This window comes from Mercenaria mercenaria, chromosome 8 (genome assembly GCF_021730395.1).
Source record: "Mercenaria mercenaria strain notata chromosome 8, MADL_Memer_1, whole genome shotgun sequence".
In the NCBI taxonomy this organism is placed as follows: Eukaryota; Metazoa; Mollusca; class Bivalvia; order Venerida; family Veneridae; genus Mercenaria; species Mercenaria mercenaria.
This window is the reverse complement of record NC_069368.1, coordinates 16,391,407-16,413,568: the sequence shown is the minus strand read 5'-3', so window position 1 is coordinate 16,413,568 and position 22,162 is coordinate 16,391,407. Positions and strand designations below refer to the sequence as shown.

General features: G+C 32.8%; 1 long non-coding RNA gene across 1 annotated transcript; it reads left to right on the top strand.

Moving 5' to 3' along the window:
* Positions 1 to 5,649: 5,649 nt before the first annotated feature.
* Positions 5,650 to 18,782, top strand: LOC123522978 (uncharacterized). Its single transcript, XR_006681024.2, has 3 exons — positions 5,650 to 5,893; positions 8,475 to 8,604; positions 17,574 to 18,782. It is a non-coding gene; the product is annotated as an uncharacterized LOC123522978 (long non-coding RNA).
* Positions 18,783 to 22,162: the final 3,380 nt, after the last annotated feature.

Here is a 22,162-nt window from a genome sequence, read left to right as displayed (position 1 = left end):
AGGGTCAACTTATGATGGTGAACAAGTGTTGCAAGTTTCAAAGCAATACCTTTGATAGTTTAGGATAAAAGCTGACCTAAACATAAAACTTAACCAAGAAAACTGATTTTCTAAGTCCAAAAGGGGCAATAAATCTTGCAAAAAGCAAGATGGAGTTATGTTTCTTGCTGTACAGGGTCAGCTTATGATGGTGAACAAGTATTCCAAGTTTCAAAGCAATAGCTTTGACAGTTTGGGAGAAAAGTTGACCTAAACATAAAACTTAACCAAGAAATCTGATATTTTCTAAGTACAAAAGGGGCCATAAATCTTGCAAAAAGCAAGATGGAGTTATGTTTCTTGCTATACAGGGTCAGCTTATGATGGTGAACAAGTATTCCAAGTTTCAAAGCAATAGCTTTGATAGTTTAGGAGAAAAGCTGACCTAAACATAAAACTTAACCAGGCAACGCCGACGCAGACGCCGACGCCGACGCCGACGCCGACAACCGCTCAAGTGATGACAATAACTCATCATTTTTTTTCAAAAAATCAGATGAGCTAATAAACGATCCAAACAAATGAATGGAATAAAATCTGAAACGACCAGAAAATGTCAGAGGAGACAAGCAGAACAGGTCCAGAGCAAAACATGGTAGGACGTTAATTATAGAACAGCAGAAAGAAATGTTATAAGAATTTGCAAATTTTGGCTGAGTAAAGCAAAAGCATAACACGAAATATCAAAGAGTGGTGTGGATAAAAACAGATCAAGTGAAATAAACAGATATAAAACAGAGCAGAAATGAACAGATACAATATAGAGCAGAAATGAACAGATACAATATAGGGCAGAAATGAACAGATACAATATAGAGCAGAAATGAACAGATATAATATAGGGTAGAAATGAACAGATATAATATAGAGCAGAAATGAACACATATAATATAGGGCAGAAAGGAACAGATACAATACAGGGCAGAAATGAACAGCCACAATATAGAGCAGAAATGAACAGATACAATATAGAGCAGAAATGAACAGATACAATATAGGGCAGAAATGAACAGATACAATATGCAATATAGGGCAGAAATGAACAGATACAATATAAAGCAGAAATGAACAGATACAATATAGAGCAGAAATGAACAGATACAATATAGAGCAGAAATGAACAGATATAATATAGGGCAGAAATGAACAGATACAATATAGGGCAGAAATGAACAGATACAATATACAGGACAGAAATGAACAGATACAATATAGGGCAGAAATTAACAGATACAATTTAGGGCAGAAATGAACAGATACAATATAGAGCAGAAATGAACAGATACATTATAGAGCAGAAATGAACAGATATAAAATAGATCAGAAATGAACAGATACAATATAGAGCAGAAATGAACAGATACAATATAGAGCAGAAATGAACAGATGTAAAATAGAGCTGAATGAACAGATGTAAAATAGAGCTGAAATGAACAGATGTAATAGAGAGCTGAAATAAACAGATGTAATATAGAGCTATAAAGAACAGATATATAATAAAGCTGAAATGAACAGATACAATATTGAACAGAAATAAACAAAACAGAATGAAAATATATAAACAGCAGTCAAGAATAGAACATTAACTCTCATTAGAAAGCCTACCTGACAGCTGTTACTTGACACACTCCTGTTTTTTATGTATCTACAGCTACACCCCTGAACATATACAACCATATGTCTAAACATCACAGAAAATACATAAACAAGAAACTCCTTGTGGCCAGGTTTATTCTGACATGAGAAATATGCTTCTGTCAAACATCAAAGCTAGATAATACACCCTTGCTGCACATTCTGTGCATATCTACTTCATACTGCAATGTCATTAGTTTGGTAAATATTGCTCCATTTTTTTTCTTATAACTAATCCAAATATTAAGTGATTCATTCAAGTTCCTGAATGAATGAAAAATACTTTGAAAAGCAGCTTTGTCATTTACTCATAAATACTAAGAAAATTTCAGTGTTGTATATCCTTAGGACATTGGGCACATTTTGATGCAATCTCGCCAAGCATAGGTATGTTTTAGACAACACAGAAAATGACGTCACTCGACATTCAGATATTTCCGGAAGAAAAGAAAATGAAAGTAGACAGACTAAATTTGAAAACAAAAGTCGCATTTGCATTGGTTGATAGTCAAGGGTCACCCCGTCTAAATGTATGCGCATGGACTTCTATCTTTTTTCTTTTTTTTTCTTTTTTTCTTTTTTTTTTTTTTTGCTAATGGGGAGTCAATTTTCAGCACCTTTTAACAATTTGAAAATACATGGGCTTTACCATGACATGTCAGCTTTTTATCTACGAAAATATATTTGAACTTGGAATAAACACAAATCCCATAGGGGTTTGTAACGGAGCAAGTGTATATGGAGATTTTTGGAACTTCGTCAAATCGTTCAAAAGGTCCTTTTTGATGTTGTCTGAAAGTGTCATTATATGCCTCGGACGTAGGATATTTCCATATTTGAGAGCTGCAGACCTAGACATTTTAGAAATAATTTCAAAATGAATTTTGTGTAATAAATGTTGATACTACGAAAGCGGGCCATCAGACGCTAATACGTTTTATTACGTTACAGCTGTGGAAAGGATATCACAACTTACTTTTGTACCTTAAATCTGCCATAATTAATCCTGCGATACTTTTGGATCTAACTCTGCAATAAAGTTTGCCAATGAAATCAACAAAAAATAGACTGCACTGACTGAGCAAATTATTCTCAAACAACCAAAAAAAGTCAACTATACTTCAGTTTTCTTAAAAATTCAGAAATAGCATTTTCCTCACTTAAATGAAAATTAACTGAGGCCACATCATTTGCTTTAAAGCAATCAAAATGATTAATGCCCGTCCCCTACATGACTAACATGTTCCTAGAGAAATACTCTTGTTATTTTGTTTGAGAAATAGGCTAATTATATATTTCAACCCTTTTATATCCTAGTCACACATATGGCATGGATAGCTACGTTTAGCCACGGACAGAAACGTAGTAATCCGTACCTGAGCCGTACCTCAAAGTAGTTATCCGAATCGATCCGTACCAACCCTTGGTCAAAATTATTTAAGACTTATCCCAAACTTGCAAGTTTCTCCAACTTTTGAACATGCACAAAAGTTTGAGCGATCCGTAGCCATTTGAGCGTGACTTTAGTCCAATTTGGTTGAAATTTATTCGTCCATAACATAGTTAAACGTACTAAATGTTGTTATCCGTACTGAAACACACCTTGCCGTAGTTTGACATGATGTCAAAGATAATCGTAATGAAAACACTGGCTACACGTGGCCTATTTATATGAAACTTACCGACCCGTTACTAAACCTTAATGCGAACGTAGTCATGCGTATTGTTCCGGAGCTGAACGTAGTAATCCGAGGCTGCCCGTACTTAAGCGTTATTCAACGTAGTTCACCGCAGACCCGTCCACGCGCTGGGCAAGTTGCCAGGCGCAGTTAAATGTAGTTCAACGTAGAACGCCGTACCTATCCATACTTATTTGCGTCCTTATCTTTTTTGCTCCCTGTTTCTCACCATTTTTCCCTTACTAAGACGTACTGCTCCGTACTTATTCATGACCGTCCCACCACAGACCAATCCCATCCACACTGTACCTCAATGCACGGACATATCCATATGTGTGACTGTAGCTTTACTCAAGTGAATAAAATGAAACAGCACGATATATTTTAAATATTTTCATGAAATGTTTCACAGAGATACTGCACAGGCAATAGAAGCATTAACTGGCAAATGACCTAAATAGTGACCTTGACCATGACCTAATTTGGTTTCAAGGGTGGATATGTAACTTATCTGGTGTGATAACTATAGGAGATTACTTCAAATATAGAATCCAAAGCTCAAACCAATTTCTGACCTTGAGCTGGCACAACTGAATGGAAGACAATGTTTTACAGACCTATAATGCTGCAAAACTTCAAATTCTACTTAATCTAAACACTAAACTGAAAATTTTTAAAATGTGCAAAGAATCAATGAAATGAAACCATCTGTTTACATTTATATGATCAAAATTTATGGGGGATTCATTTAAAATTATCATTAAAATAAATTATGTAAGAATGACTGGAGGCAAACTAATCATCTTTTAAATGGTGGTTCTTTTTATCAGTAAATGTTTCTTACAGTTAATAAAGAACTTCATAATATTTAAAAACACCTGAAATCAACAAAATTTATCAAATCTTAGAAATCAAGATCAAATATAAAGAAACAGAATATTGTTCATTTTCTATATCAAAATCCAAATAATCAAGATCAAATAAAACCATACAATATTAAGTTCATTTAGTATACTAGCATTAATTAGTTAATGTCCCTTAGAATAAACACCTTACTGAAAGAGTAAATATCCAATCAGATACTCCCCAACTCCCACAATTGATCTATTATACACTCTTGTAAAAGTGCTTAATCAAACAAATGTTCCTACAGGCATTCCTAATCACTGGAAGAAGTTAACAAAGTCCAGCACTTGAAAAATCTTAGATTTTTTAAGTACTGCTCTAAACAATTCTCCAGATTATTACAGAAATCAATTGCCACTTAAAGATACCTTAGATTCCGACAGATTTAGATAATCTCCAATCTAGCTAATAACTCCACAGTTGACACTTAACATGAACGCACACAAACACACATGTGAATACACGAACAACTATCATAGAGAGAAAACTGAATGACTGAAGACATAGCGGGGCTAATGAATGAAAATTTGGGTAGGGAGCCAAGTGATATTGGTATATTAGGCCAATATCTGTGTCATTTAATGATTAAGGCCACAGATAAGAATTTGCCCCCATTTCATGTCATGGTACAACATCAATGGTACAGCAGATAATGTCCTGCAAGTTTAAAATAGTGTCAGTAAGCATAATCTAAAACTGTTTGATTATAGACATCATTTGTGTATTTAAAAGTACCCCAATATTTCTTAATACTAAGTATAATGGATTATTACACCTTCTATAATGTCTACAAACAACAATTTAAACCCATTCACTGACTCTAGGCACAAATAATATACCTTTTTTAAAAATAAAAATATAGAGGAAAAAAATTTAAAAAATTGAGTTTTGCTAGGAACCAGAATCCAAATATTGACACCTTTGGCCTTACAAATATCTGTTACATTTATGCCATAAAAAGTAAATGTTCACATTAAGAAAATGACAAAATATAACCTAGGGGAAGATTACGTAACTGGACACAAAGTCCAGTAATTAGGGGGATTACAGGATGGACGCTGGCAGGAGGTTTCTAACCCTGAGGCCATGAACACAATAATTATTGTCAAACCTAACAACTTACACAAGACTCTCCTTAATCATATTGTTACCAAGAGGACAACAGCAACTGTTCTGTAAATTCAAAACAAAAATAATTAATACAAGCTCCTGTGCCCAATACATTACAATTTTCAAACAATATGATTTATGAACCCCCCAAAAAATCTATTCCAAATTCAAATTAGATCATATCCTATATATAAGTTTAACATAAAAATGAGGCTGCATTAAAAGTCACAGGTTGGGTGTAATTTTTTCAAAGGTGTGAAAACTGGGTGCACCACATTTCGACATTTCATGGAAACACATTTGGTCGAAAAGACATTATGCAGAACGCGACAATTAGTCGATAAAATTAACAGGCCACAACACTTGGTCAAAAATAAATTATTGATAATTACTCAAATTAAATGATCAGTAAACACAGGTCTAAAGGTGTTGCTTGTTGTTGATTTCCTTAAGTCCTTTTAATCAACAATTATATTCACAGACTATGGAAAGAGGCCAGTCTTGGATTTTCTGCAGGGAATAAGGTATAACATTAAATATTAACTTTATTGTGTCTCTAGAAAATGACTAAGTAATTTAAAGGGAATTTCAAGTGCTGCTATCATCAACTGTATTAATGTAACATGTGATTATTTATCAGTATATTGTGTACTGTTCGGTTCGAGTTGAGTAATGATGAATAAATATTTGATGATGAATCAAGTTTTGCAGTTAAGTCTTCTTTTTAATTGGGCTGAAAACTGGAAACACATCGGCAAAGTGGGCGAGTTAAATTCGACTAAATTCGACGAAAATTTGGTTAAATATACATTCAACGTAATGTCCTATGAGACCAATTGTACACTCGACTAATTGTCCTTTCTGTGTAATGTCTTTTCGACCAAATGTCTTTCGACGAATATTCATGGAAGCGTGGAAACTGGCTAAAGTTTAAAAAGCAGTGATCAAGCAAAATTTGTATCCGTTGTAAAAATGCTCAATGCATGGCTAAAATCAAAATCTGAAGATTTTTTTTTCTGTTAAACAATGCATCAAAACCCTATTATGATAAATATATCCACCATTATAGTGACTCTGCCCTTTTGTAAGATAATAAAAATTCAGTTGAACCTACCTCACTCAGCAGCCACCTACATTTAGCAGTCACTTGCCTTAAGCAGACAATCACTTATTTTCCCATACAAACTTTCTGCTCTACTTTCAACTTGTCTTAAGTGGCCACCTGCCTTAAACAGTACATTAGTCAACTTCCCAAACTGACTTTTTGTTACAATTTCAACCTTTCTAAAGCAGCCACACTGTGTCACGAACTCCCTAAGCCAGCTGCTCTGCACAGGTTTGGCAGTACTATATTCAACCAATCTTCACGCTTTCCAGACAAGTCTCTAATTTCCCCACTAACCTAATTTTCTGAAATTAAAGTTTAACAGAAAATGCTTCCTAAACAATTTCAAAATCTAGACTACAACAAGCTCTGATTTAATTCAGTGTAATTCAACCTGTCAATCTTCTGTTCAGGCCTGTTGAAACACATGGAAAGATAAGTTGCAAACTTTGTGTTTTTTTGGAAAAAAATCAAATTGAGATGTCGGTCACAGCACGATGCTCAGTTAGAACCCACGTTGTTCAGTGCTCTATGTAATTCTATAGAACAAGACCTGGAAAATCTTCAAGGAGGATTGAAGCCACATTTCATAAAGTTGAAAGTCCCGATGAACTTTTTAACATTATAAATTGTAATGAAAATCAAAAACTGACCAGTAGTCCTTCAAGGTGCCAGGAATTTCACTGACGCCATCAACTTCCCATTTTTCACTTTTTTAAAATTTAGACTTTTATAAAGACTAAGGAAGGAGGTGTCAGCCTAGACAAAGTCAATATTTATGTAATTATTATGCAAAAGATTAATCTGTCCCTAAAACCTATCAAGAAGTTCCTTAAGTTAAAACAGCTGGCTAATCCTTGCTGGATAAGTTAAGTAAGGAGATTATTTTATTGATACTTTATCAGCTATATTTTACTGCCTCTTTACAGATGTACACAAAATGGAACATTTACTGCATTTATTGCTTCTGTTTTCTGTTCTTCCTTTTTTCCTATCTTATGCATATTATCATTCATATCCTACATCAACTTGACCTTGTATAGTGGTCAATATGGCTTCCACAACTACACCAGCGTGTGTGGTGTTTGACTGGTAAACGTGTTCTACCACACAGGTCACATAAAGAAATAGTTTTTCAGATGATCCTTGGTAACAGATTTCTGAGCGAAGTGTCATGGCTTTACAGGACAATTTTCTATGTGGCAATAAAACTAAATTACAATATTTTCACTATCTTCTTTCGCACATGTACATAAAACAATGTAAGTGTCAATTAACCTAATTGCCAGATTCTGTGGCTGAATGTAATTATGTGGCATTTAGTTGCTGTGTAATGTTTGAAAGCCATATAGCTACTTAAAGGTCTATTGAGGACTGACAGACATACATAGCATAAGATGTCCTGACAGTGTTGTTGTTGTTTTTTCACAAACATTTAAAGACTCATAATGCCTTTGTTTATTTTCCTTTCTGAACATAAAATACATTAATTTCTTGTTAAATCCTATTTCTGATAATTGCTTTCTTTTTAACATTTGTCAAAGGTCTGAATATTGCTGAATATACTAAAATGTTTTATTGAATCTATTGTTTGTTATTACCTCCCTTTAAGGCTCTAACTATAACAGTTCATGTGCAATATTAAAAGTATTGCTTTTCCAACCATCTATTTGGAAAGCTGTAAGATAAAAATTTCAAGCATTATGGACCTTTAAAATAGCTGATATACATACATTTCATCATTATTATTGTTACATTGTCAAAAACATAGATAAGAAAATATACCTTCAATAAATCCATACATACAGAAACCAGGCCGGACTGAATATATCTGACATATTTACTGGATCAAATTGTTCACATATTTATATCATATCCGCTATATCTATCAATACAAAAGACACAAACAAACACTTAGACTATGCTCTTTATGTCCAGACTTAAAGGACCTTTCAATAATACATATAAAGTATTCATGTTGACACAATATTGTATTTCAGGAGGCTGTCTAGTTGCTTTATTGTTATGTCAAAAAGGCAGACAGAAGCACTTGGTAAATGATGGGAATAAATTACAGGACGGCAACTTGCCAAATATAGCACCTTGACTGTGACTTTTGGCAATTACCTGGTAATTATGATGTATTCTTTACAGCAAACTCATTAACAAAAATTAACCAGTTTTACCTACATTCTAAAAACCTACTTTTTGTTTAATTCTATTCATGTATCACCTGAAATGTCAACTTTTCATAGTAGCTTATTTAAAGTAAATCATTTACTAGTCTGATTCGACAGTGCATGAAGTCCCTGGTTTCCCCTAGACATAATGGGCACAATGAATGTTATTCTAATAAGACTGGATGGTGATTATAAATTTGCTTTTGGTATCCAGATGTAAAACAATGAAAAGAAATAAAAAAGAAATAATCTACCTATTAGAGACCGTACCATAGCTCTTCGCATACTTTGATTTTTCAAACTAAAGTGATTTTTGCAAGTGCACCGGTTACGATAAAAATGTAAACAACGGACTCTGTCTATGAAACTTTGAAATGAATGAATGACAGTCGATCTTAGTCATAATACTGATTGACAGTGAATGCTAATGACTCCATGTGTTGCAGAAAGGTATTTAGTTTGTAACTGTAATTTCCCATCAATTGAAATCTTCTCAAAACTGGTTAAATAATTACTTATATTTGGACAAAACTCGCCGTCTTTGCCGTTCGACAGCTGCAAAAAGGGTAAATATAAAAGATTCAGTGTAAGTAATATTTCACTGGTACTACCAGTTAGTAAGTTCATACTCTGAACAACACGTCAGAGAAATTTGGGCAGATTTGACCGATTATGACGTTGGCAGCATTAGATTATATTTTTTCTTTACATAAAAATTGCCGTTAGGTAACAAAGCGAATACGCCGATAATCCGGAGTTCACCGATTATTGTTCCAGTTCACGCAATGTAATCCAGCAATTAAACTGCATAGCTATTACCTACTGCTGTTATAGGGAAGTGGTAGAGTGTCTGCCTTAGATGTGAGAGGTCCTGGGTTCGAGTCCCAGTTAGAGCTTAACTATTTAGATTCTGCTAAAGCATAGTTTTGCTGTTAATAGACTGTTCCAGATGTTCTAAATTTTTAGCACACAGTATCATGGATCATTATTTAGCAATCCAGATCAAAGTTGAAAGTTTAATCAAATTCACCCAATTAGAAAATATTGACTATATTATGTCCCTTTGATGTTTATGCTCTCCATGTTCAAGAAGAGTTACATTTCCTTGATCACAAAATTTTCGTTAACATGAAAATATTAAATGCTCATAACTCCGCACGTCTGGTTAAAATATTGTCTATATTTCTGTTTTTGAGAAATATATGGACATTTGTCTTCATTTCAAAGCTTTTTAACTTCAAATCTATGATTTGAAAAACTTTGGTACTATCTCTATACCTATGCTTTTAATTGAATTCTGACTAACGTTACCATTATGTAGGTAACATATTCAACTAAATACGAAAGAATGATTATTTAAACATTGAATGTACATCTTTTCTACAAAGCTGAACAGATACCTAGTCACTTTGGGAGCAAAAACTATAAATATATGTAGCTATGTACTGGAATACATCTGCTGTTATTTTGACTTTTGGTAACAGATTAGCAACTGTGTGTTAAGGACAGTACACTTGATCGCAAAGCCTAATTTTGTTAATTCTATTTAGGACATACAATTTTCTATAAAAATTATTAATATAACCCAATATACACAGCTTTATTGGAGAAATAGTTCTTAGAAAAAGTAATATGTTATTTCTATGGTTATGTATGTTACAAAAGCAAAAATACCTTCATTTCTGGTTACCAGAAGTTTAAAGATGTGTTTTATGTGTATTAAACATAACAATTTTAATATTCAAAGTACTCAAAATGATAAATATCATTGCTACATATAGCTTGTACAGTCAAATTTAAACAATTAAAGTATAAAGAGACCTAAATCATTAATGATTGCCAAAGAATGTCTTTCTTCATGAAGTATTTTAATTGGTCCGCTGCAAAGAAACAAATGAGGGATACATTAATTGTGAAAAAAATCTCATTTCTGGCACAGACAGCTCCTTTTAATTATGAAATACAATTATTGTATCATGAAGTTTTGATATAAATTTACTTCTGCTGACTTCCACAAAGCAGGGACCTTAAATTTCCAGCAAATGTTGATTTATATGTTCCTACCACTGGTACATTCCATGGCATTAATTCATAGACCAATTTGTTTCAATTACAGAGAATCTCTGCCTTCGGTCTCAGTCTTTTTAGAAATTTTGTGCTCGCAGGAAAATCGGTAAATGTGCCAAACCTGCTTCACCGTAATGTGCATATTTTGGAATTTTTCCTGCTGATGAGGCAATAAGCAAACTCAGTAGCATCTATTTCTGTTTCCATTACAGATTCAGCATTTAAAATTCTTATCAAAAATCAGAATCAAATCCATAAACATAAAATTCTAACCTTCACACCAATAAAGGCTCCATTGCTAATTCCCTGTCTGTAATTTCCACTAAATCTGTTCTTAATCCAAAATAAAAAGTCATAAAGTCAGTAGGCATTGCCCCTTAGTAACAAGTAGAATTTCATCTTATGTTATATCTAGCAGATTACATGTTTTACATAAATCATGCTTCAATTTAAACCCATTACCTTAATCTTAAAACAGCCCTCCCCTGCTAAAATGCAATTTCAATTCTCACACAGAAAAATCAAATTTCAAAGGTTTGTTTTCTTCTGAATATGTGTTGTTTCGCAACTAAAATCCACTTGACTGATAGGCAGATTAGCATATTTTTGGGAAAATTTCTAACAACTGTGTATTTTTTTGTTTTGACTGATAAACTGTTTAGAATCAATCATAAACCAAAATGGTCAGAGTAGAAAATCTTTTGTTTCAGCTACTAAATTGCTTAGAATCAATACTAAACCCAAATGGCCAGAGTAGTAAATCTTTTGTTTCAGCTACTAAATTGCTTAGAATCAATACTAAACCCAAATGGCCAGAGTAGTAAATCTTTTGTTTCGGCTAGTAAATTGTTTAGAATCAATACTAAACCCAAATGGCCAGAGAAGTAAATCTTTTGTTACGGCTAGTAAATTGCTTAGAATCAAACTAAACCCCAATGGTCAGATTAGTAATTTGTTTGTTTAGGCTTGTAAATTTCTTAGGATCAATACTAAGCCCTAATGGTCAAAAAAGTATATTTTTGTGCAAGTTAGTGAATATTCTTAGTGCCTTTTATTGCAACAATGGTAGAACCAGTCAAAGGTATGTAACATACATGAAGACTTCTGAAGTCCACCTGAACAGTGACATCACACTCAACATGACAATTAATGGTAATTTTCATGAAGGTAAGAATTTGACAAAATCAGTTAGCAAGAAACAAATTATTTTCTGTTCTGTTCAACCTACTGCAAGTATTCCCTCACCCACACCCACAAGTTCACTTGTGTAGGCTGCATGCATTCATTTACGAAATTTCAGAAATACTTGAGCTGTTAATCCAGTAGGTCTATATTTTCTCCTCTTCTTTATAAATAAAATTCCTATCTTGTTTTTAGCCTAAATGACATAAACAATATATTTTTGCTTCACTTTTCCTCCCCATTAGACTGAAGACTGACGTAAGACATTTAACAGCATGTGACTGTATTTCTAAATAACATTCTGTGATATCAAGTTTATTTGGTATACAAACATTGAATTGCTGCTTGTTAATACAGATTAAGATTTCATAATCTTTTATGAAAAGTAGAAATTGAAAATGCATGGGGTATCCATTTCATATTTATCATTTAGTATATATAAACACCTACTGCTTCAAGATTGCAGCCAAGTGCAGAATTACATCATTATTCAGGATGTGAAATATATTTTTTAAAAAGTAAATATGCCCTCCATCTCATGATATAAAATTTATTTCTTTGTATTATACTATCCTATAGTTACCTGGATATCCTATTTTGTTTTCTTGTGTTTTACGTCATATGGCGTAAAACTGTGGAAGAAGATCCTTGTCCAACCCTTTCAATAAGAATTTCACAGCCAACTGTCACTAACCAACCTTCCACAAGCTGGCTGCATTATATCTAAGCCTTGCTCATATTCATATACAAGAATTCAGTATTTCATAAACGGTTTTTAACCTACAGCAAGAAGAGTGTCATTGTCTGCAGCTGCAACCGATGGAACAATCATGATGTCTATTTTTGAATATAAACAATCTTCTAATATGGAAGAAATATTGTAGTACTACTTTCTTTCCCCAATTACAAGTTCCACTGACATGCAGAATATGGTGCATTATCCAAATATACTTAACGCTAATACATACAAACAGAATTGTCAAAATGTTTCTATAGTCTGTAATAAATGCAGCATACCTTGAAGTAGTAGTCAAAATGCCAAAACTTTTAACCAGAAAAACTTGTCCTCAAGTCTAAACACTTGTTCTTTATCTTTAACATTATCATTTTCCATAAACAAAAGTGCCTTACTGCCAAAATAGATCTGTATTTGACTAGATTGAAAACTTTTTATCAAAGCACATCCCTAATTCAACTGAGTGCATAAATAAAATGGCATTCATATTGAAAGCAAAGAAATCAGTATCATAATTAAACAGCTTCTTTTCTAGCTTCTGCAACAAACCCTTTTAAGAATACAACATTTTGACATCTGGGCAGTGCCAATGGTTTGACAAGCAACAGTATAGAAGTTATGCACGAAAAAGTCGAAACCATTATGCCTTGACAGATAGCAGATCCTTGCAGCAGCAAATAAAAACAAATAAAATGTAATGTGTGCAGACAGTGATATATAGTAACTGCTTGTGGACAACTGTGTTGCAGCTACTAGTAGCATGAAATTGAACACAAGTAAGTGAATCAACCTTTAGAAGAATCGAGATAACTGCAAATGATCTTTATAATTTAAAAATACTATTTGAAAACAGAACAGCTAGAGGTGAAATAACTTTTGGTGAAAAAATTTGGGGGTAAAACAGTCCTTTGACCTAAAATCTTAACTGGAGCTCTGTTGCTGTTTTTTTTTCTTAAAATCATAAATAAAATCTTAAAATGCTTTATACATGAATGTATATACTGGTGAAATATTCCAGGGTATCTTTATGTAACAAATTATATATTCCTGCCAAGTTGCACATAAATAAAACCATATAATAAAATTATATAATTTGTTATAGCTTTCTTAAGTAAAGAAACAAAAATTAAGCATTCAAGATTTAAGATTAAGGATTCTGATGAAAAGATCTGATAAATTATTCAAAATAATGTCATTCAGCAAACTCAGCCTGTTTTTTGCAAGACTGACTCATTTCAAAATAATTTCACTAATGTTCTTTAAAATTCATTTTACATGCACATATTGTACTACAAACTGCATTTAATTGAACTACACCTGTTAACAACGTCCTGTAAATTTTATGATAAACTGAATTATGCTATTAATTTAATTTATAGTCAATTAACTTACCTTTACATTTGAATGAAGTTTAACCCAAATTTGTTTCTGTCTCCTACTCAAGACCACAGCCTGTAAAATACAAGAAATTTTATTATACATTACAGTATTATAGTGATTCATAATATCCTGAATCCACTTCCTGTTTCCCTCTGAATCCTTTTCCTGTTTCCCTCTGAATCCTCCTAATCCTCTTCCTGTATCATTAACTAAAACTGTTATAGGAGTGACAAATACCCCCACAATACGGTCTTGTCACTGAAGAATGGCAACCATAAGAAAGACATGGCCACAAGAAGGTGCAATTTAAATCGAACTTGGCCTGTATTTTATGATGTTACACATGTGTACCAAAATTTATCCAAATCTGTCAAGCCTTTTGTGAGTTATTGTCCGGCAACCAGCAGTTTGACAAATTTTAAGTTGGAAAGGGCCATAACTACATATATAATTGGTGGTTTGTAGCCGAAGTTGAACTTTACCTGTATTTTATGATGTTACACCTGTAAACCAAAAACATTTAAATCTGACAAGAACTGTCACTGGAGTGTTTAATGACTCCAATGTTGGATGAATATTCCCAATAGCTTGAGTCTGTGTTAAAAAATATCAAATAATAAGAGAGGTACAGATAAAGTGTATCAAAACACTATATAATAAGTATAATTCTAAGCAAAAAGGGGGCATAATTCAGGAAATATTGGTGCAAGAGTTATGCACCTTGTGTCATAAGATGTGGAACAGCTACTTCAAGTTTGAAAGAAATAATAACTGAGATATAGTGAAAATGTATCAAAATTAACCTGAAATTCTAAATAAAAGGGGGCATAATTCATGAAAAATTGGTGTCAGAGTTATGCACCTTGTGCCACATGATGTGGGTGATAAGGTGGAACATCTTTTTTAAGTTTGAATCAAATCCCTTTAGTAATAACTGAGATATAGTGAAAAATTAATGCATCAAAATTAACCTGAAATTCTAAGTAAAAGGGGGCATAATTCATGAAAAAATGGTGTCAGAGTTATGCACCTTGTGTCACATGATGTGGGTGATAAGGTGGAACATCTCTTTTAAGTTTGAATCAAATCCATTTTGTAATATTAAACTGAGATATAGCGAAAATGCATCAAAATTAACCTTAAATTCTAAGTAAAAGGGGGCATAATTCATGAAAAACTGGTGTCAAGAGTTATGCACCTTGTGTCACATGATGTGGGTGATAAGGTGGAACATCTATTTTAAGTCTGAATCAAATCCATTTAGTAATAACTGAGATATAGATTTCGGGACGGGACGGGACGCGACAAAACTACGGGACGGGACGCGACGTGACAAAACTGACTCCTATATAGCCCCAACAAACATGTTTGGTGGGGGTATAAATATCATATACACCTAAATACCTGCCAAATGAGCAGGGACACATCAATTTTTACTTTTTTTTTAATTTTTTGCCTTAAAATCATTTGGCTAAATAATTATAGCACAGAAATGATGACGGAACTTTTTTCCTGGTAAAGATGAGATGGTGCTATTGTTGGGGCATTTATTAGGGGGTGGGGTCATTTGTGGCAGAGCATTTATTTGGGGAGGGGCTCTTATTTTGGTATACAGTATATTCTAAATTTTTATATAATAATTACAAAATAACCCGCTAAATATACCACCTCCGATGACATTTTAAGATGATATATAAAATTAATGCAGTTATATTTTTTCATAACTTAACATGTAAGTGCACGCTGCTTTTAATACCTGCTTTATTTTCTAATATATTCTCTCCCGAAATTTTATTGTCCGTTAGTTGGTTGAACTGCTGAGCATTTTACATATAAATTTAAAGATGGTGCCACGATTTGAACCCAAGGCAACAGCGAGACATCTCCTAGAGTTTACAAATAAACGTTTTGATACATTTAAATTGAGATTTTTTTTTTAACTTAATTGTATTTAAGATTGATTTAGAGAAAGTTTCTAACATGTGAAGTTAATCAAACTATATAATTCATATATTTAAAAAAAAAGTTAAAAAAAACTGTGCAATGACGAGACACTTTTGCATGAATGCAAAAAAACTCCTTTATAGCAAGCCATCTATTGTTATAAACTTCTTTTAGTTCCTTCCAACAGTTGCAAAGTTAAATTACTGCTAAAACTTTCAAATGTTTGATTATCACCCAGATGGACAGAGTAACAATTGTGTACTAATACTTACAACCAGCATCAAATATATTTGAACAGTCTAAAATTATTTTAGCCCTTACTCTGCTAAATTTCTATAATGAACTTGTCCATCTTTCAATTTGGACAGTACCATAAACTGTTAAAAGAGGTGCTTACCAAAAGATACAGACTAAATGGGGAACAGTGCAGATCATGATCAGACTGCATGGATATGCAGGCTGATCATGGTCTGCACTGGTCGCAAAGGCAGAATCAATTGTGTCCAGCATGATAAGGGTTAAACCCAGATGGACAGAGTAACAATTGTATACTAATACCTACAAAAAGTATAAAATATATTTGAACAGTCTTAAATTATTTTAATTAAGTGAACAAAACAACTCTCTGAAATTTTGTGCAGGAAACTTTTGTGCTATAAGTGCACTTCAAAAATTTAAAAATCAATGCTACTTAATCTCTTTCTTTTTTTCCAACTCTGTTTTTATTTCAAATCTGGTGTATTATTTTATCTACATAATAAATGTTTAAAAGGTTACATATCAAACTTATTATAACTGCTGAAGCTGCTCTCCCAATCCATGCAGACAAGCAAAAACTTATCAAAAATCTTCAGAGATGAAAATACGAAGCTAAAGCATTTATTAATGAAATTTTTTCCATCAGATTGACGTCTGTATGAAATGAGTATTATTCAAAACTACTACCATGAAAGAAAACATTAATAATCATTGTGATAATATCTAACATACAAGCAATATTTGATCTATAACTGATTAAATTTCAATATCATCCTTTATTTTCCCAAACTATACACTTTAATAATACATAAAAAATCTTCCACCCACATCAACTTAAAGGGATACTATTAATTCAATCAAATTTCATGTGGTTTTTTTTCTCCAAAATGGTTTGTTCAGGCCTTTCTATTTAGGAATGCCACCAACATAAACTGAATTGGGAAAATGTATAAAGATTTTTCTTCTAATATTCCACCAGGTCCTGGTATTCCTTAAGATTTATATAAATGAATATGACATTTCCATTAAAATTTTTCTGTTATATAAGCCATCCCCAGTGTCTACTTGTTGCAGTGAGCGCATTGACCAACTTTATAGTGCTGCCTAATTGGAATATCATGCCATAGACATGAGATCCCAAAATCCTAGAACTATCCTGTTAATGCTGAGCACCAAGCAAAGAAGCTACTACCACTAGGCGCTCTACCACTAGGCGCTCTACCGCTAGGCTACCGAAGACCTTACTTTATAATCAAGAGCACCCCTTATGCTAGTACAAGATCCAACAATAAATTGAACAACATTTCAGAGAAATTACTATATTAAATTTAACAGTAAATTCTACACTACAGGTAGCTGGCTGAGAATGAGCCATGTTGGACCAGCTCTGCTGCTGGTTAGACGTCAACTCTGACCGGTTTTGGTGCAACTATTGCAAACATCTTCAGAGGACTTGATCGTACAACTGGGCAAGTCTGGTTCGCATGTGATGCCCACGAATACTCTACAAAACTGAGGAATAGTCTGGACATATCCAACATAAGGATGTAACTGTAAAAAGAAGCACGAAAGATCCTTAGTAAATACATCAAGTCTCAGGTATTGAAGACTACCTCCTTATAGTATCATGTAACAACACGAGGTATACATAAAAACTCTTCCCAAGAATCAAGGATGAAGACCTACTCCATTTGTCGCAAAACACTTTAACATATCAAACCATAATGTCTGACATGTAAAGGAGCATAAATGATGACCCTGATACAGATAGAAGGTACGAAATTTCAGTTCATCCTAGAGAACACCTGTTGAAGTTTAAATCCATTTCAGCTAGTGGATTCTATACTAGTTTACAAAACAAACAATCAACCAGGATGCAGATTTTGACAACAACCAAAGGATCAGTGCAATACCTCTAACACAAGCTAAAAGTTCATAAAAAACATGACTTAAATGATGTAAATATCAAACTTTCATGATATAACACCAGGCATTAAACCACAATCTGTAAACCACATACAAAATTAATTACCAAAATGCAATATGTTTTAAAATGTACAATGTAAAGACATAAATGGTATGCTGTTGGTAACATTCTTTTAAGTCTAAACAATGATACCCAAAATGAACTCATTAAAATACTATAAATTGTGATACTAAAGGTCAATGTATTTGACTTCAATTTGGACTTTACAAGGCACCAATGCAGTACAAAGTTATGCAGTGCCAAATGGGACTAAAAATTTTGGTTTCACATCTCATTTACAGTGAAATAAAATATGATGTAACTTGAATCAAAAGTTTTATATTTTCCGTATATTATAGAGACATGGAGAAACCAAGTGTTCACACCCTATGAATGGTCTCTTACGATCATGCAAGGGTAAGTCATAAAGGTTTCAATTGTTTTCATACACTGGTCTTGTCCCAGAACCAAATGGGACTAGAATGTAAGAAAAATTTTGAAGAACCTAAAAAACAGAAACAATATAAAGCAGCTGTTCGACAAATCATTAATTTTACAGCAAAAAAAAATAAAATTCAAATCAGAAATTTGTTATTCTTACCTTTTTAGTTGAAAATCGAAATCAAATAAGTTCAGAAGAAAACATATCTTTTATAACTTTACTATGATATATAAAATCATACCAGTGAATAATATACCCAGTGTACTGAAGCATTTGATTTCTGTATACCATGTTTAAAGGAGCTGGCTCATGCAATTACACAAAAATGATTTCTTTGTAAGAGTAAATAAGCATCTTTCAAATAACCAACACACGTCAACCCCTCTTATTACCTATACTTCCCATTACCCGTTCAGGATTCCCACTAAATTAGTATTTCTGATTACCTCCCTTTAGTAGGTCTAGCTAAGTAAACCTAAAAATGTTTTTTTTAACTGCGACTTAGTAACAAAATTTAAAACTGTATTATAGCTTTATGGCACAAAGTATTAAAAAGAAACTATGGAACTTAAAATTATGTAATACTGCAAACTGACATAAAATATTGCATATCTGGACTTTTATATCTGGTCCAAATTTCAAAAATCAATTATTATTTTATTTGGACCTATTCTTACCAACAACAACTTGTAGTTTATCATCCCAAAATCATACAAAAAGAAATTAAATTTTTTTTAGAACAGTGTAAAAGGAAACACTTTTTTGGCAGGACAACTCCCATAGTTTTCGCAGCTTCTGTTATCTTAGGTCTCCATATTAAGTGTCAACCATTTGTCAAATTAGAATAATTGATGGCCTTTTGGGAGTAAACAATATATCTCAAATTTAGCCACTTGAATGGGGATATGTCAATTTGTGAATTAATGCCTTTGGTCGGGTGTCACCAACCTTAAATTTGAGATATCTCATAAATTTCTCGCCCAAATCAAAATCTCCTAGATGACCGACATCAAAGCAAAACATTCACTAACTACAGTTTAAGAACTTGATCTTGTTACTTATAATTAAATCTTAATTTCTGTGTGATGTTGTATCATGGAGTATTTTAATGTTTTGATAATTCTGATTCCTTGATTACTTTACTCTTACTGAAACATTCCTGATAAATACCTTTATACTTACATTGTAACTCCTTAAAGGTAGTCAACCACATCTCATCGACATAAAACAATGTGACCTACATCACAGTGTTAGATCTTTATTACAAATTTTTAATGTTCTTTTATGGTTTGGTGTTTTTTATATAGAATTCTGTAATTATCTCCCTTTACTATGAACTTGTTTAAAATGCTCAGATTTTCTTTTTATTTCAATATAATTTCTAGTTTTATCATGACTGCACTTAAAGAGATATGAAACGAAAGGTAAGTTTTAAAACTGTCTCTATCTTCAATGTATAACCAAGGCTGCTAAAGGGAGGTAATAACATTTTTTTCAAGCTTGCATTTCTAATGAATTTCATCTAAATTTATAGTTCCTATGCAAAGCTTTAACAAATATATTTAAAAAGGCCGTTTATTTATACCATCCTTGGGCAAAGTATGTTTATCAAATTTAAAGCTATGCTGAAATTTGGTTCGGCAACTAGGAAAGAAAAATTAAATTTTAAAAACATCGTAAATGAAATTGTAATTTGTACTAAAACTCAGTGAACACAAGTAAGAGTAAATACATGTAGTGAGATTTTAAAGTTTCAAACAAATTCATTATCTGACCAAAATGTGACTTACCACCTTAAACATGACAGATGGTATTTTAATGTTGGGTAGTAATACTAGCATTTTTTGACCAGGTAAAAAACAAGAGGACCGTGATTACGGCTGTCATTGACTGGGTCTTAAGCATATCGACGATACCGATATATCAGAAGACAAATATCGACGATACATCGATATATCTATTATTTAGTTATATTAACAGCCTATTTGTTCATATGCATACTATAAACCTTCCTTTAAATGCTATATTTAGTTTTATTGCCTACTTTTCATATTACAGTTTGTTTGTATTGTATTTGTATTTATGAAATAAAAGAAATAAATAAAAATTAATAACATCATTAATTTTTATTTTGTCTTCACTCTTCTTTTGCATTTTCAACTTTGTGAACTTAAGTTGTCTTTGAGTGTCTGGGTGTTTATCTGGATAGTTTTTTCTCTTTGTAAAAAATCGATTTTTGAAAATGGGAATCGATAATCGATCGACAAAAAAATATCGTTGATACATCGATATCGTTTCTATCAATGACAGCCCTAACCGTGATGGTCCCATCTTGCTCACCTGACTATAACTGTTTGACTTTTAATATATGCAATGACAAACTGTACAATATCAAAGCAGGTAACAACTATTTTTAGTAAGTGATAAGAGAATGTTCTTTCAGATCACTTCATGTCTGATTTCTAAAGTTAAAATTTTTTATTAGATTTTATGCCAAGGTAACCCAGTTTTGCAACTGCCATTGACTCAATTAAAACAAAAATTCTTTGGATTAATCAGACAAAAAATGTGTCCTCTTATGCAATAGTAAGTTTTTTCTACAATTTAACCTGATGACCTAGATTAATAACAAGAGGACCATGATGGTCCTGAATCGCTCACCTCTTCCCACATGACCCAGTTTTGAGTATGACGTCGTTTTTTCTATTATTTGACATAGTGACCTAGTTTTTGAGCTCATGTGACCCAGTTTTGAACTTGACCTAGATATTATCAAGATAAAAATTCTGACCAATTTTCATGAAGATCCATTGAAAAATATGGTCTCTAGAGAGGTCACAAGGTTTTTCTATTATTTGACCTATTGACCCAGTTTTCAAAGGTACGTGACCCTGTTTTGAACTTTAACTAGATATCATCAAGGTGAACATTCTCACTAATTTTCATGAACATCTCATGAAAAATATGGCCTCTAGAGAGGTCACAAGGTTTTTCTATTTTTATACCTACTGGCCTAGTTTTTGACCGCACGTGACCCAGTTTCGAAACTGACCTAGATATCATCAAGGTGAACATTCAGATCAATATTCATGAAGATCCATTGAAAAATATGGCCTCTAGAGAAGTCAAAAGATTTTAATAATTTTAGACCTACTGACCCAGTTTCAAACTTGACCTAGTTATCATCAAGATGAACATTCAGACCAACTTTCATACAGATCCCATGACCTAGTTTTTTAAGGCACGTGACCCACTTTCTAATTTGACCTAGATATCATCAAGGTGAACATTCTTATCAATTTTTATGGAGATCCATTCACAAGTATGGCCTCTAGAGAGGTCACAAGGTTTTTCTATTTTTAGACCTACTGACCTAGTTTTTGTCCGCACATGACCCTGTTTCGAACTTGACCTAGATATCATCAAGATGAACATTCAGACCAATTTTCATACAGATCCCATGAAAAATATGGCCTTTAGAGAGGTCACAAGGTTTTTCTATTATTTGACCTACTGACCTAGTTTTTAAAGGC